Source organism: Oryza brachyantha, chromosome 8, assembly GCF_000231095.2.
Source record: "Oryza brachyantha chromosome 8, ObraRS2, whole genome shotgun sequence".
Lineage (NCBI taxonomy): Eukaryota > Viridiplantae > Streptophyta > Magnoliopsida > Poales > Poaceae > Oryza > Oryza brachyantha.
The window spans coordinates 4,385,706-4,402,951 of record NC_023170.2 but is presented as its reverse complement, the minus strand read 5'-3'; the positions used below and the strand labels follow the sequence as shown (position 1 = coordinate 4,402,951).

Here is a 17,246-nt window from a genome sequence, read left to right as displayed (position 1 = left end):
CATTAATTGCTAGGGAAAAGACAAAACTAATAACGCATGCATATACAGGAAATTAATGTAGTAATTATTAAAATTCTGCAGTATCAAATATTTTCTAATTTAAATGTAGGTACGAAAACAAGCAGCATAAATGATTTTGTTGTGCTCTTCCTCAATTAATGCTGCCATTTAATTAAAACCCTCTCCACTGCCATCCTATATAAACCCCCTCAGTATGCTCTTCTTCTCCATCTCATTCTGCATAACCCCAATCTTCCTATCTCCATGGAAAATTCTCAGGACAACAATCAGCTGGCCCCTCAGGACAATCTCATCAGGCGTCGTCAAATACGTTCCAGGGTATGAAAAAAAATCCATGTTTAGTTATATCATTATCTCTCTCTATTCATATGCATACATGCATGAATCACATGTATATGGAACTAATTTTCTGTGATGTAATTCATCCATGCTGTGTATGCGTATGTTGGTACGAAGAGGAGGCTGGATGATCTTGTCAAGGAAAAAGAATTCAAGCGTCGCAAGTGCCTGTGTGAATTGCAAAAGATGAAGGAAGATCTTGACATGTTGTGCGTGGAGATAGATAGGCGGATCCAGCAGTGGCAGGTGCTGCAACAACAGGACGAAACTGATGATGATTCTCCTGGCCGTGCGAAGTGATAGTTGGAACTTCCATGTATCCATCGCAAGCTTTTTTATTATTCTTGGAAAACTACATTGAGTCATTTTTCAATGTATCTTAAGGTATTGGAATTTTATACTAAATTTTTGGTATCTCAAGATACCTTTTAAGGATGATAATAAAGCTCATCCATCAGGACGAAAGACCGGTTACTCTTGTTGCTTAATAATTGATATGTATCCCCATGTTGAATGAGAAGATTTCATTGGAGATTGCAGCAGCATCGATCATGTACTTTTTATTTACCAAAGAATGTTGGCCAGGAAATGCATCTCAATCTCCACGGTGACCATCACCGCTCCTAATTTTGTCAATTTCCGGTCTGCATGCAATGGATCACATAAATTTCCTTTTATCTGTAATTGCAATGGATACATGATAAAACGAACACATTAATCTGTAATATGGCCTTTTGTTATCGAGAAGTCAATATTTCCTACGATGTTTTGTGGTTGACGAAACACGTGTTTGTCCAGAAGGTGGAAAAATGGATACCGATCTAACGGCCCCTTTAAATCATATGAATGAAAAAACGGAGGAATAAAAGAAAAAAATATAGGATTCTGACAGAAATGTAGACAGTGGCGGAACCAGGCCTAGAGCATCTATGGCTCGAGCCTTAGGCCTAAGTTCATAATCCCTTTAAAATAATGTAAAATTACTCTATAAATTTTAAAAATAATTAACAATGTATTAGCTTAGCCATACTCTTCAAATTTTTTGATTCCACCCATGGGCGGAACTGCCCATTGGGCAACATGGGGCGAGCGGCCCAGCTATGACCCTTGTCGCCCTAAGCCCCTACATGCTGCGACACTACAAGTCTGCAGCCCAAATGAGGAAGGCAAGCAGAAAGCAAGCAGCCCACCAGGGAACAAGCAAACGCAAATTAATCAGCAATAAAGAGCCTTCTCGGCTATGAATATAATCAAGACTGGTTTGCGTAATAGGATGCCGATGAATGGCTCAATGACTTGATATTATGATATATTGAGAAGGATATTTTGAGATGACTTGATTTTGAAAAGGTAAAAGAATGATTCAAGCCACGGGTGATCAGAAAATAGATTTGTAGAACCCTTCTAGGACCGTAAAAATGCAAAGTGATTTATTTGTAGTATGCCTTCTTATATATTAACCAATTTTTAAAGATATTTGACTAGTTAGCTATCTAATTAATTTTCTTTTTGTAAATTGATAGGTCTTCTGCTATCTTTTAGCGCATAGTGATATATATATATATATATATATATATATATATATATATATATATATATATATATATATATATTAGTGTATGGTGAACTATATATATGATGTAGTATTATGGTATCGATTACGTTTATTTGTCCTTATCAAACCCGTCCCATCTATTTTTCGTTCTTGGTTTCGCCACTGATTCCGCCCCTGAATGTAGGAATAAATTTGAGAGATAAAGACTCAAAAGATTTTTTCCATGAGGTTCTACCTCTTGTTAAATTTCCTTTGAAACATGTATGGGAAGAAACATTCAATAGGAATTTCATAGGTTTTCTTAAGGATCATTTTTTTGTTTCAAAGGGCTTTGTAGGAAAAAAATTCCTATAGAAATAAAATCCTCTAAAATTCCTATGAATTTCCTTTGAATCAAAGTGGCCCTAAGTTTTGTCACCTCCTTCCTCCATTGAACTAATGAAGATTTCCATGGATTAGATAAAAAAATGTTTTGTGTTTAGTAACCTTATGGAATTTAGAGGATTAGGATAAAATATGTTTTGTGTTGCTGTGATTCGAAAGATCCGGAGTAAAAGCGTTCTCCGGAAATAAATTGCATCAAGTCACATTAAGAGCAAAGAGAGTTGCTAGATTTCAATGCATTATGGCTTATCATTGTAGTTTTATCGAATAATGGAACGGGGGAAACAAAATTATGTTAAAAATGTAAATTCTTATCACATCGTTAAGGAACTATCAGTGGAAACTTCATACATAAAATTTTATTTTGCTAGTATAGATTCTAAAGCATGATGTTAATCGTGAAAACTTCGTTAATCAAGGGTTGCAAAAACAACGTATATATTTAAATAAATCTTTCAACAAACTGGATATTACTAGAGGATTATTGGTATTGGATTTGCGTCCAGTCTATTATATTACTAAGTTGAGACAAAGATGGCTGAATCACCAACAGGAGTCAGATGACCACCTTAATTAATTATATATGATCATGCATCCACTGCTACCAAAATGAATTTGATGGTCTTTAGAATCACACTAGACCCATCCTGTCAAGATGGCAAGGTTCAATGGTGGGGCTAGCTTCAAGATTCACTACAAACCACTTTCATCATCATTTGCTGCAGGTTCATGGGAGGTTTGGAAGAACAGAAATGGCAAAATTTTGAAATATAAAAAGCACAAATCCTAGGTAACAAAAATCTTTCTCACTTTTAGTGTGACCTATGTGTATCAGGAGAATATACATATTACCATTGTTTCCAACATTTGCTTAATTTTTTTTTGTTCGATTTCACTGTTCCTCTTGTGGATTGTTCCTTTAATTTTCCCTCTCGATCGCTCTATTAATTGATGGCGACGACTCAGTGGCTGTGCCCGGAGCCTCTTCTGGGTCCTCTTCTTCGTCGTCAGCGACTGTGATGAACAACAGGGCCGCACCCGTCCTGGCTGCCATTGTGGCCGGTATGGGCAGCGGTTCTGCCTTCGTTGATGAGGGGGCCACGGTCGACATCGTGGTCGTGGCAGTGAAGGAGGATACTCTAGAGGTTCCGAGATGCGGGTACCCAAAGACGATGGGTTCCATCGGCAGGAGTCGTGGAGCGGCGGTGTAGTCCGGCCTTGGGGGGCATGGTCCAAAACCGTGGATGGCGCACCACCGGCGAGGTATTGGCTCGCTGGTGGTTGCTGCAACCCAGCTAGGGCCTGCCCCTGGGTCTCCCCCTGGACGGCGAAGGATGCCAAGGTCCGGAACTGCCTGGGCGCGCCACCGAAGTAGTGCCGGCGGTTGTTGCCGTGCTCATTGGAGCGACGTCCGCGGCGGCCGTTGAAGACGCTGCGTCGACGACGGCCATGGGAGCGTAGGCGCTAGAAGAAGTTCCGGTGGTAGAGACCGTGGAAGATGTAGCCGTGGCGGTTCCTGAAGATCCGGCGACGGCGATGGTTCCGGCGACCTCCAGTGCCCTGGAGGATGCAGAGGATGGCGAGAAGGATGAAAATGGTGAGTCCTGAAAACATACTCACCCTTTTTCTCCGGTGAGATGATTGGTTTTTCTCCGGCGAGATCGCCGGGAACTGCTCTCTCTCTCTCTTTCTCTCTTTGCTCAGTGGCAGTGCGTGCTTGATAACGTGTTAAAGTAAAATGACTGTAGAAAATCAAGTATCCTTTATTGATGGGTCACTGTACATATTTATAGATGATACAGGGTAACTGCATGGCAGTTCTTGATTGTGGGTGCAGAGGCAGTTGCTTGCATGCAGTTGCTAGCGCCTTGGATGCTGATCATATTCTCAACAGAGACGTCCCTCCCGCCTACTTTCTCAAAGAAATTAGATATTGATTGAACAAATATTGATGAAGCATAACTTTACATGTGTATTTCACGATGAGGTTAATTAAAACATTCCTTTAACACATGATATAAATCAGTTTTTTCAGTTTACAGAAACACTATTTAATTATATTTCGAAACAGTTATTATGTAATAACTAAAACTAGCAACAAATGTACACAATTCAATGGGTGACTACCTATAATATATGACACCTAAATAACATATATTAGTGGATTCAAGTGAGCAATCTAAAGCTTATGAAGCTGATCAACAATTTTTGATAAATTTAGAGAAAAATTCTTCTATGCCCCTAAAATTTAGTTGATCCCTTGTATACCCTTGACTTTTCCTCACTCTCCCCTATATGTTACTAAGTATTTGTTTTGATCTCTTCTATACTCCTCTTGTTAATTGACCGTCACTTGATTCTTAAATATGTGCAACAAATATTGATTTTACCGTTGGGAATGTAATGAATGAGGAAATATAGTATCTATACATTGAAAATATAGTAATTTGTTATGTGACTATAAGTTTTATAAGTTTGAAGTATGACAAAGTATTGTACACTCACATTTTAAATATATTAATAAATATGTGTAACACGGATAACATTTAATTTTGGTAAGTTATACACCTAGCATTTGTTGTACCACCATCACAAAAATAAATTGCATGCACTTAGTTAATAAAAATAACTATTATATTATTATAAAATAAACATTTTCATGAATAATACCTCCCATAAAAATATAATAATAACACAAAACAAACTTATAGCTTTTAATACTATATTCGATATATTTTTATTATTTTTATTTCCAGCATAAGGGGAAAATTGTCATTCTTAGAAATTAAACTGTCAACTAATGGTCAACCGTCCGTTCTGATTTTTACTGGCTCGACTGCAGTTGTGGTTATTGAGTGAAACCAAGCCATCAAAGGTGGTTGGTTCTGGTTCTTTTTGGGTTCTACCGCTGATCCGTTCTGATTTGTTTTACTATGTTTACTATGGTTCCATGGTGTCATCTTGTCCTCAGCTGTGACAGCGGTGGCACCACGCCTGGGATATCTTGACATCATGGTGGTGATGTGAAGTAGTATTAAAACCGGTAGCACATAAGTTATCGTTATTTGGGCGATTTTATCATCCTCGGGAAATTACCTCTGGGTATTAAACTTTAAACTCAAAATTTTAGTATTTATAGGTACTTTGTACCTCAAAGCACCAAAATTACTACTAAAAATTATGATAGTAAAATTAACACTAAAAACTGTGAAACCTCCCAATAACATTTCAACAATGGTAAAATTGCTTTTGTTACATAATCTGGGCAGTTAGTCAGATCTAAATTCTCTATCAAACCCAATGCAATGATTGTTTTCTGTCATGCAGTGTGTGCATTTTGAGTTTTATGTGGAAGCTGTTAATGTTCATTGCAGCTGCTATTTGCTATGCTCCTGTGCACTGAGTTGAAGCCATGCCCCTTGGAATCTGCAGTCCAAGTCGATGGGTATAATTGGTTTGAGTCCATTTGGCTAATATGGTTGGGTTTGGTTTGGACAGAAATATATATGTAATGGAATAGATTGGTTTGGGCCAAAGAGGTGAAGTGGGGTGGGTTGATTCCTGAAAAATGGGTATATAGCAAAGGCATATGTGCAAGAATCCGTGCATTTGAGTAACTGGAAAAAAAGAATAATGCAGGATTTGCAAGGGAAGTACTAGAATAGCACTATAGCAGCATATATAGCTAACCAAACTACATACCCAGTTTGATCCATACTAGTACTAACTACAGGCTCCACACATGACATAGCAGAACTTGTAAAATTACATTAAGAAAGATTACTTTTAACTACAATCCTTGATGGCATCACATCAATGAATAAACATGTGAAATGGATCGAGAGAATGGACAATGTCGTCAAAGACTGCATTTGTCACCAAAGCAAGTTCCCTTACACTCTTCATATTGCAGCCGCAGATTTTTTTTTTTTAACTGGTGCAAAACTGTACCAGGCACGGAGATATTACATTGCTCACACCTTATGAATGCAGGAGAATTTCAGGCATCCATCACCTTCCGTTTCTCTTTCTCCTGTCATAGTGATCATACCTGCCCCGGCTTGTGCTTTTTTCACGTGCCCTGTCTCTCCCAGCATCACTGGCATGCAATCTGTCGGTGTCTCTCTTGCGGTTGTGCTTTCGGTCTCTTTCCACGGACTTCCTTGGAGGACTACGGCTCCATGACGCTTCCTTGTTGCCTCATCATGCCTATCTTTCCGCTCCGACGAGGAGCTGTCTGAAAAAAAATATCATGTTTTTCATGAGAACCAGGCAGGTAATAATAGTTTCACTAAAGTGCTCTCTACTAGCAGTAGCAATGAATCTAAACCGCTTATTTAGTTTTATCAAAGGTTTCGGATCTATTCCTACTATCAACTCAGTTAATGGTAGTTAAAACATAGGGGCATAATTGTTAAAAAAAATTATGAGCACGGAGGGGTAAAATCATATATTTGCCAGTGTGGAAGGATGCATTGTCGAGTACATGCTAAGCAGTAATACGAACTGATGAATGGATAAAAGCCTCTTACGAAGTGATAAAATACTAAAAGCAAGCATTACCCTAATCACTAAGTTATTAAAGTACCGATATACCCTTATAAACCAAAATCGATTCTACTAATAGAGTGGTAATATAGGCAACCGTAGCGTTCTCACATAATAAAGGTAGCAAAATATTAAAAGTTCTGGGAGAACTAGCATGGCTCGTTTCCATATGATGCAAAGGCTCAACAGAAGAAATGGAAATGAATGTCTAAAAGCAATAAAAATCCAATTATCTAATAAGCAGGATATGTCCTTGCTGCTTTCTTACATACCAGAAGAGCGTTTACTGTTTGCACCATCATTTGAAAATGATAAACCATATTCAGACTGAATTCACCTACGATGGTTGGCAACCTTCCTCTCGATCTCAACTGTGTTCTGCAAACCCTTCTCCTCAAGAGATTCACGATACTGCATGACAGCAATTTCAATCTGCCTCAGCTTCTTCCTGCAGATCACAAGTCGTGTAATTACATTACAAACTGTGCAAAGTAATTGCCTAATACATATCATGGAGAAAAATGTAATGAATGTCATCATTACAATTCATGCGAAAACGTACCTATGCTCTTCATCAAGAATTGTATCTGGGTGATGATTAAAGTGATCATTGCTAACTTCTGTGGCATCAGCTTTCCCAGAATCACCAGCAATATCACTACCACATGGATAGCTCAATCCCAAACCTCGGTCACCTTTTATATCATCATCACTGCCATCATCCTCTTGACTCCATTTTGAAGCCGGCAAAACAAGATCAGCTTTTCGCTTCTTTCTTGCAACAGGTTCAGCAGATGCGTATTCATTAGAGCGTTTGTGCCCTGCTTCCATATCATAACGAGAGAGGCCTGTGATGTCTGATTCACCATCAGCAGTACCTTCTCTAGGCCTTGAAGCACTGTGAGCATTCACAGCAATACCATCTCTTCCAGTTCTATGTGGTTCTCGTTGTCCATATTCAGTGCCAGGAGCCTTCTCATAAACACGTTCTTTCTCAGCCTCTTCCAAGCTAAGCAACCTGGCAACCATCATCCCCTTACCACCACATAGGGAGAGGCCATTATGTCTGCAACGCCGTTCAAGTTCAGCTAGTGGAAGCCCTAATAACTCCCTTGTTGCTGCTGCCTTTCCTGTGGCCAAGGGACCATCTAATCCATCACTGCTGTCCTCAGAGCTAGCTTTCTTTTCAGTTTCCGGTGCATCATCACACAGAGTGTGGAAAGGAATAACCTCAGAGTGGGCTGATCTAAGAAAGGTAACCCTTAGCCCATTTAGATATGCATCAGAAAATAAGAACCAGTCTGCCCATACTTGTAGAACTTTCAAAACTCTCTCCTGCAGAACAATAAAAAAAATAATGTTATGATTTGAATTTCGTGTTGCAACATCAAGAAAGAAATAAAAATAAAGTATGCAAGACACAGAGCAATACAACTTACTTTCAGAGCTTCAGCTGCAATCCTTCCCTTGATACTGCGGTACAAATCATTGAAGCTTTCTATAACATCAGGTAAAGCAGCCTCAAACTTTGTTCGGAATGCAGAAGCATTCTTCACAGGAGAACTGCTGTTATGAAGAATATCAGATACTAGCATGAGCCGAGCAACCTTGGTTGGGATGGGTGTCTCCTTGAGTTTTAAAGATTCTGCAAGAACCTCGACAATCTGCACATGGCAAGCACCAATTGAGTACTCATGTTATGTGAATTACCAAAAATTGAGTTCTTTTATGCAAAAACTAAAACAGCAATAGTTATGCTATGTGTTTGCCGTTCTGGTCACCGTCTGGTCTGAATTAACGGGAAATAACCAGCAACCCAGTAAACAACAAAATGCATACAGTTGTAAACATAAACAGAATGTATATACTTCCTCTATCCCATGATAAATTTATCTTTCTGGTTCAAATTTGATTTAGAAATATGAAGTTCTTTTAGAACAGAGGGAGTAGTCATTACGCACCACTCTTAACCATGCTCAAGGAATAGAACGGTGTCAATTGGACGATGGCAGCAAAGGCAGTGAAAAAGAAACAGAGATATAGGACTTGGAATAGCAAGCTAAGCAAAAAATATGTGAAGCAGAACTAACCTAAAGAAGAATGAAATAGTATATATGTAGTCAAAAAATAAAAGAAAGAGGGGAGAAAATTGACTGATTGGGTCAAATCCAGTGCAAGGATGCTTTACCTCTCCAGCTGCATCAGCATTATCCAATGCAAATCCCATAGCATACTTTATATGACTTCTTTCCAATGTCAATTGACGTAGCATGTCCTCGAATTCATCACGCTGTGAATCAGTCAATCTGTGCTCCACTTCTACACGCTGTAAGAAAGAAAAATAGAAAATAGTATTGTAATAGGGGAAAAAAACATTTGTAACATGGCAAGGAAAGAGGCCTTCAACAATGTAACGCAATCTCTTTAGGCATCTTTAGTGTATATTTTTTTAGTAAGTTTTAAGAATGGATATGTCATAAGGTGCTAGTTTAGTCAAGTGTGCTCCAATTAGACTCATATAACTTAAACTAAGGTGGGACCCACTGAGATAAAAAAGATGCCATCCTTCTCACCTTTCCCCACCATGCAATATTTTTTTAATCTAAGCACTAGTTGCCTAAGGGCATAGGCAGCTTCAATGTGTGATCTAAGGAGCTATATAGAAGAGAGAGAAACATGTGAAAGAGGTGTAATACATTGGAGTAAGGGTGCTAGGCTAGAATTTCTTAGCACCTGTGTCTTTTTGGCACCTGGTGCTTAGATTAAAAAAATATTTTACCTAAAACATGTAAGGTTGAAGGATGGAGAAAGTTGGAAAAGAATGATTTTTTATCACAATGGGACCCACCTTAGTGTAACCTATACAAGATACAATATTGAAGCATTATTTACTAAACTAGGATGCTATGACATATCTATTCTTACACCTTTCTAAGAAAATAAACATTAGATATGCCCTAGCTCCAATGTATTTGTCAAGGAGGTGCATGGAGGAAAGAGATACAAAAGGATAAGGTGCTATACATTGGAGCATAGGTGCTAGGCTAGAAATTCTAAGCACCTGTTGCTTGTTTGGGCAACTGGTGCTTAAATTAAAAAACTAATTTTAGTTGAAGTGGGTTGTTGTCTTATTGGTTCATGTTGGAAAAGTTGAAGTAGATAATATTTTTTAACATGGTTGGACCCATCTTAGTATGGGTTATATTTCTATACATTGGAGCATATTTAGTTAAGTTAGAATCTTATGATGTGTCAAGGCTTAGACAATCCTAAGAAAATATACATTAAAGATGCTTGCAATAAGTGCTTAGAAAAATTAGCTTAGCGCCCTCTCTCCAATGTATAGCATCCATCCTATGCATTTCTCTCTCATCTATGCACATTTTTAGAACACACATTGGAGCTGCTTTGCCATCCTCCCAGCTGCAAAAGTAGATACCTTTTCACGCTCAGGACTTCTGCGGGACAGCAAAGGTGGAACCCATCTGGAGATCATATTTAGAACAATAGCATGTCATCACATATTCAATGGGCCATAGAGGACACATAGTCATCACATATCCAATGGGCCATAGAGGACACATACCCATTAGAATATAAATATCATTGTGCACACTATTTTACCTTCCACTTCCTGTAATCATGATAAATGGTTCTGTTCTCCACCGCTGCAAAGTATCACCCTGCATTCCAATATCACCATAAGCTGTTAAATGCTACCATTATATCACTTCAATGATTGACATACATTTCTAATTATTCACACATAGATGCAATAAACATAAGTGGCTGGATCTAAATAATATTCTTTCCAGCCCAACGCTAGGAGACCAATAAAAATTCTAACGAGACATTAATGAGTGACATTCAAAGATAAGTAAATTTATTTAAGCAGATTATCATTTTTTATGTCTGTATACAAAAACATGCATGATGGAGAATAATGATAAATCTGCATTCCATCAAATGTCTCAGAGAAGACAGCAATTAGACAAATGTCTGTAAATATTACCACTTCTAACAAAAATGAGCAAATTGGAAAGTGCAACCACTTATATTACCTGGGCAAACGAGTATAACCTCCATATGTAGTATGTGTGCTCCTTTGATTTCAGATCAAACAAGAACCTAAATAAAGAATTTCCTTGGCCTCTTTCCATCACAGCTTGTTCAAAAGTAAATCCCCCATCAAGTACATGCAAAGCCATTTTGTCAATCACACACCGAAGATGTGCATCGTCTGGTGGAGCGACCACTATATCAGGAACATTTGCTGTGAGGACCTGTGAAACCAAAGTAAATTAGAATAACCAAAATGTTGGATAAATAACACGAGATATGATTCAATTTCAAGTTTACATTCAAGACAAAACTTCTTGCAATGTCTACTTGAGTTAAAAATAAGGCTTGGGTTATGTGAATCTGTACAATTTTTTTAAGTGATTAGTTGGACATTAGCACTCTTGTTTTTAATCGTTCTTTGGTCTGTCCCTTAGTGTTGTCTCTGGCATGATTTATTGCAGTAATATTTCAAGTTAATGAAGATAACATCATTAAATACATTCCATGAAAACCTTTTGACTTCCTCATCTTATTCTCAGCTAAACTTTTTTTGTTCACTTAGCAAAGATGATAGGTTTGCTGACCCACAAAAGAACTGTACCCATGGTTGAAATAATGGAACGGTTAGAACCAATGCAAGTATGCATGGTGCCGTTAGTCGCTAGCATGTACTGCACATGCCCTCACAAAGAAATAAAGAACATGGCTACCAAAGTTGAATACAAGACAGGGATGGCAAACAGAATGGAAAAGCCTATCTAAATAATGTGGTAATTGAGGAATATTCCAGATATTAATTTATACCCAACAAGGTGAGTGGTAAACACTTCCATTAGTATATACTCTATACAACTCAAGCACTTAAACATTTAGAAAAAAGAATCAAATGGGAAGTAGTGTATCTTGATTTATAAACTGCTCACTCATGAAAGATTTATCAAACCAAAGCATTCAGAAAAATGACCCAATACAAAGACGACAAGATATACTAATTTTCCTCTCAGAGAGAGCAACAGGGACATATGCACTTTACCAATATTGCAAAAAATCAGTGAAGAAGAAAGGCATTTTGTAACAATAAACATCTGCAGTAAGAAAAGATCCCTACCAGCTCTAACTTTTGAGGTTTAACAGATGTGATGCGCTCTAGTAGAGGAGCAGCCAATGCTTGTGATGGAAGAGCAACAGATTTGCCCCACCCTATACTCAAGTCATAGCCATACACAACAACACCTGACAAGAACCATTTAAGCATGTCAAAAACAAGAAGATGAATAGTATTATTGAAAGCAAGCAAGCAAAGTATTTTCAAGCTCCTGTTCAAATGGACAAAAATGATCCCTGCACTACATGAAAATGTATAGTAACCTTGCATTTCATCCATGGCTGCCTGTCCATCTGCTCTATTCATGAACGCAACGAAACCACAGTTTGTTTGCCTTCTGTGTTCCTCTTCTGTTCGGGGCCACATTATCTTGACACTAGCAATAGGTCCAAATCGACCAAAAGTCCTTAAAAGAGAATTCTCATCCACCTATATCATAGATGCAATGCAACCATCGAGCTAATTAATCATGACACACACAAAGTTGAAATTCTGTATGAACATGTGCATTGGAGCATACCAACCTTGGGAGAAAGATTCCCAACATACAAGTTTGTGGATTGCAGATCCTCATTAGCAAATGATCCAGGAAATCTCCCAATGGGATGAAATTCATCTGGTAGTTCATCAAAATGGCTAGAGGACTGCAGGAAAGTGAACATACTAACAGATCAATAATGCAACAAAGAAAAATTGCAAGAGAGACCATGATACTATGATAGTTCCTAACAAACTAGAAATCTATTAAAAATAGTGCTCCAGAGAAGAAAATATGGTGTTCAACATTCTAAACAGAAAAGGAGATGACTTTGAGTAATGGCAAGTGGTACACCTCACACCTCTACTCTAAAGGACCTTCTGTGGATGCATATATATATGTAGACATGTGTGTCAATTTTCATAATTCTTTTAAAAAGATGCTTTTAGCACATGTCCATAGTGTGGTCACTAACTGATCTCATATGACCAGGTATATATTTTTTATGTTCCAGGGTGGTTACACATATACATCATCCATCGCAAAACAAAAGCATTATGCTAGCCAACGAACTAAAAATGATCTTCACTCTTGAAATGCCAATGCTGCTTACTTCAAAAAATAAAGTCCTATTTTGTCACACACTGAATTACTTACAGTAGAGGAGTCAGTGTGTCGACCCTCACGCTCGTGTCCGCGTTCCTTATTACGCCTTTCTTGAAGCCCTTGCACCATGATCTTGTCTATTGCCCGTGCTTTTCCTCTCTCCTTTTTATTTGGACACTTCTCTTCCTTCTGCATGTCAAGAAAATGCTTAACTAATGAATCGTACCAACTATTGTCTACTGAGACAGTAGTAATAACAATGGAAGAGTACTAACCATTGTTTCCGGCTCATTTTCAAATGACGGTGGCAAAAATAAGGATGGAACATGCCTGGACAAAAGTACACTAAGTATAAGGTATCTATCATGTGAACAACCAGGATGAAGCAATTAGCAATGTGCACAAAAAATGACAAGCAGGGTGAGTTACTAGTAAGTAGTAACCCCTTGATGAATAGAACCACTTTTAACCGTACGATACTTTCGCAAATTCTCTTTCTGAAATCATATTAACCAAGAAAATACAGAGATGCAGTTAATCGTGAAGCTTACATATGCTTCACCATCAGCCATGGCTCTATAGAAATTAGATAGCATTTATGACTTATTACAATGATTACATAAAATGAATCCAAATATTACGCAACTAAGAGGTTCCTTTCATCACTGCCATGCTATAGCTTTAAGCTTTTCAAAGAATAGACAAAGAGTTTTCAACTTATGGGGAAAATAGTTTAGTGCATATTGTCTTGGAGTCATAACGGAAAAAAAAACTTTAAATGAAATATGGAACTAGCGAAAACTCTAGGAATCTACTTAAATGAACTTAAATTACCGTTTCAGGGGAGAGAAATGTCGAGTGAGCGAGAAAGAGGGGCTAAAAACAGAAAAAAGGACAAAACCCTACTACATACACAAGTTTCTCAGCACATGTAAATTGTTGTATGACCTGTATTAATATTCTTAAAACTATAATCACTTCACTGATAATTGAAATTTCATTCCCCAAGGTTCAAAGTATGATCAATTTATAAGTGCTTTGAAGAACGGATATAACATGAGCCTAATCCTTGTATGTGTCATCCAAAATTAATTACATTTTACCATACGGAAATATGGGTATTCTCTCTGAGCTCAGTCTCAATATATGTGTCCTATGTTACAGTCCACAAGCAATATTCCATATTTCGTAGCCACTGGAGAGGACTACAGGATATCTTTGAGTGCAATTTTTTTTGCAATAAAAGAGCATGAAGTGAGATATTTGTCTTCATAATACAGCCATTTTGTCTGTCAAACACATTTAATGGTTTACCAAGTACCAACTTTTTGTATATAAATAAGCAAAAAATTCACAAAACAATGATGCTAACAAAAAGTAAATTAAAATGTGTGGACAATTTTAGCTCGAATGAATCAGTTAAAATAGATTATGATTGGCCTCTGGATTCCAATCATATATTGACAGTATGGCCATAAATCTAGTATCGTAATATAACCTCTTCTAGAAACCGATTATTTTTATCGTTTACCTACTGCACTTCATTGGAACAGACCCCTGATCTTTGAACTTTCTACCTGCCATTGCTGAATGAATTAATGAAAATGCCAGTCTCTTGATTAATTGGAGTACTAACAGAATAACCAATGTATATATATCCATCATGCATGATTTTCAATCAACAAAGGGGCAAGCCAACTACCACAAACTAACAAAGTACATGAAAAATGTAAACCCTATCAGTCTATCACTAACCTTCGGGATGAACTGTTGGCTTGGCATTGGGATCAATCACACCTCCGGGGACAAACTTCGACCCAGATGTGCTATCACCCTCGAATGATTCGACAAATTCCTTGTACACACGTGCCACTTCATCTTGCTCTCTCTTCACAACAGAGCAAAACAGTTCAAATCAGATATGCGTGGCCATGGAAGATGCATGGAAAGTTTGAAAGAGATTCAACACTATACCTTCTTTCTTGCCTCCTCCTTCTCCTTGTGCCGATGGAAAGGAATCTTCTTCAAACCCATCCTGCTATAAGTCATGAGACAGAATTTTGAGTAGCTATGATCACTTCAAAAAGGTCATTATTACTGCATCACAATTCACAAACTGTTTAAAGTGTTGACTGCGGGCATCTCACTTTGACCACAGATTACGTCTAAATGAATACCATTATCATGAATGGAAGCTGTATCTGTATGATGTTTTGAAGTATTTATATAACTTTTTAGGTAAGACAAAATGTCAAAGTTTAAACTTGAAATAGTGAACTTGTCAATTATTCGAAAATTGAGGAAGCATATACATGAAAAACACAGGACAGACAACTCAATTGCTAAGAGCGATCGTCCAGGCAAGAAAAAAAAAAGCGAGAAATATAACTAAATCAGTCCATCGCACACCGTACAAATTCCAACCAAACACAAGCAATCCACAATACATACGCTCCGCGCAATCCGGACAGCACAAAAAATCGTGCCAAAAAAAAGAAAAAAAAAACAAATCCCCAACATGATCCATGGCCAACCACGCCGCGGAAATCGAACAACAAACTTCACGAAGCCAGCGAGAGAGAGAGAGGCGAGAATTGGTAGTGGCGCGTACCTACGTACGTACGTACCTCGCGGTAGGCGTCGATGGATGGAGAGTTGGAGACGCGGGGAGTCGGAAGGTCGCTACGCTAGGGTTTTGTGCTGAATTCGCCTCCTCGCCACGACGGAGGCGGAGGCGGAGGCGGCAGGTTGAGGTTACCTAGACGTCGCTGGCCATGTCCGGATCGGTGTACGTGTCGCTCCGATCCTAAGCGATCCTGGGCTGTACGCCACGCGGGCTGTATACTGGGCTGGGCCGGGTTAGTTGGCGCCGGCGTATCGGATAGGGAGAAATTTGCTGTTTTGGCCACGCAACCCAATTGCTCTGCTAATATAGCCAAGAAATCGTAGGCTTCTCTAAAATAACCCTATATTTCACTTAAATTAGCATTTTCTATTTTCTTTAAGAAATTTTCAATATTTTGATGTAGCCCAATGGAAGATGGGACGAAAATATGGTTCTCACCCACAAGTGTTCTGCCTTCACTGCTCGTCGTCTGGAGCCGCAGCCGCATACTAGAGTGTGTCGACGGCGCATGCGGCAGCCTACCTTCGCGGGTGTCGTACGGCCTTTCACCTGTCGCGCCATGGCCTGGAGAGTCGGCCCCAACCCAGCGCCCGTTCCGGTGGCCTCCTCCCTGGCTGGAACTATTTGATACGTAAACTATTTTCTTGAGCCAAGAGCATTCATGCACATGTTCAGAAGAGTTAGGGGTAGTTTAGTCCTTTCAAGTGTTCCTTTAGAAAAATGGAGAAGAGAATACGTAACTCAAAAGTATGATTATTTTATGTGTGTTATTGGATGGAAAACTATTTTAGAGTAGTCCATTATTTGGTGGTCATTTTAGCGAAGCCATTTAGTTTTATAGCCAAAATAGCAAATTTCTGCTCAAATATGGCCTAAATGTGCAGGCGCCAAATCGAAACTAAAGTAAGCTGATATTATATAAATATTTAGAAAAAGGTTAAACGTTTCGAACAATGATACGCTAACTGTGGCATAGGACAGATATGAGAAAGATGTGGTTTATGACTTTTGTAATAGTTATTTAAGAGCATCTTCAGCAACGTACTAGATAAGTTCCCCAAAACATTTTTTTTTGGTTTTGTATTAAAAACAGAGGTCGAACAAACCACCTAAAACGTACCTAAAATAACCGTGCTTCTAATCAAAGCCTAAAAATAGTGTAAATCTGAGAACGCAATACGTCCTTAAAAAATTATCGTACACCTAGATGGCAGAAGGAAAAAATAAGACAAAGAAGGGAAAAAAAACGACGTGAGGTAGAAAAAAATCAACGTACACCTGGGCGGAAGGGGAGGAAGAAAAAGAGAACGAAGTGATGTTAACTAATTTAATTTATTTGGCCAACTAACTTAAAAAATTTTAGGACATAATTTTTGCACTTCTCTTAAAGTAGGGGTAATTTTCAGGCCCATTATTTTTAGAAGGTCTTCGATACATGATTTTTAGCACTTGAATTTTAGTCCTCTACTGAAGATGAAAATGGAAGATTTTCTTTTATGTGATAGCAACTTAATGCTATATA

General features: G+C 38.3%; 1 pseudogene; it reads right to left on the bottom strand.

Annotated features, from left to right (window-relative positions):
* Positions 1–6,309: 6,309 nt before the first annotated feature.
* Positions 6,310–15,132, bottom strand: LOC102709020 (annotated as a pseudogene).
* Between the last annotated feature and the right edge of the window lie 2,114 nt (positions 15,133–17,246).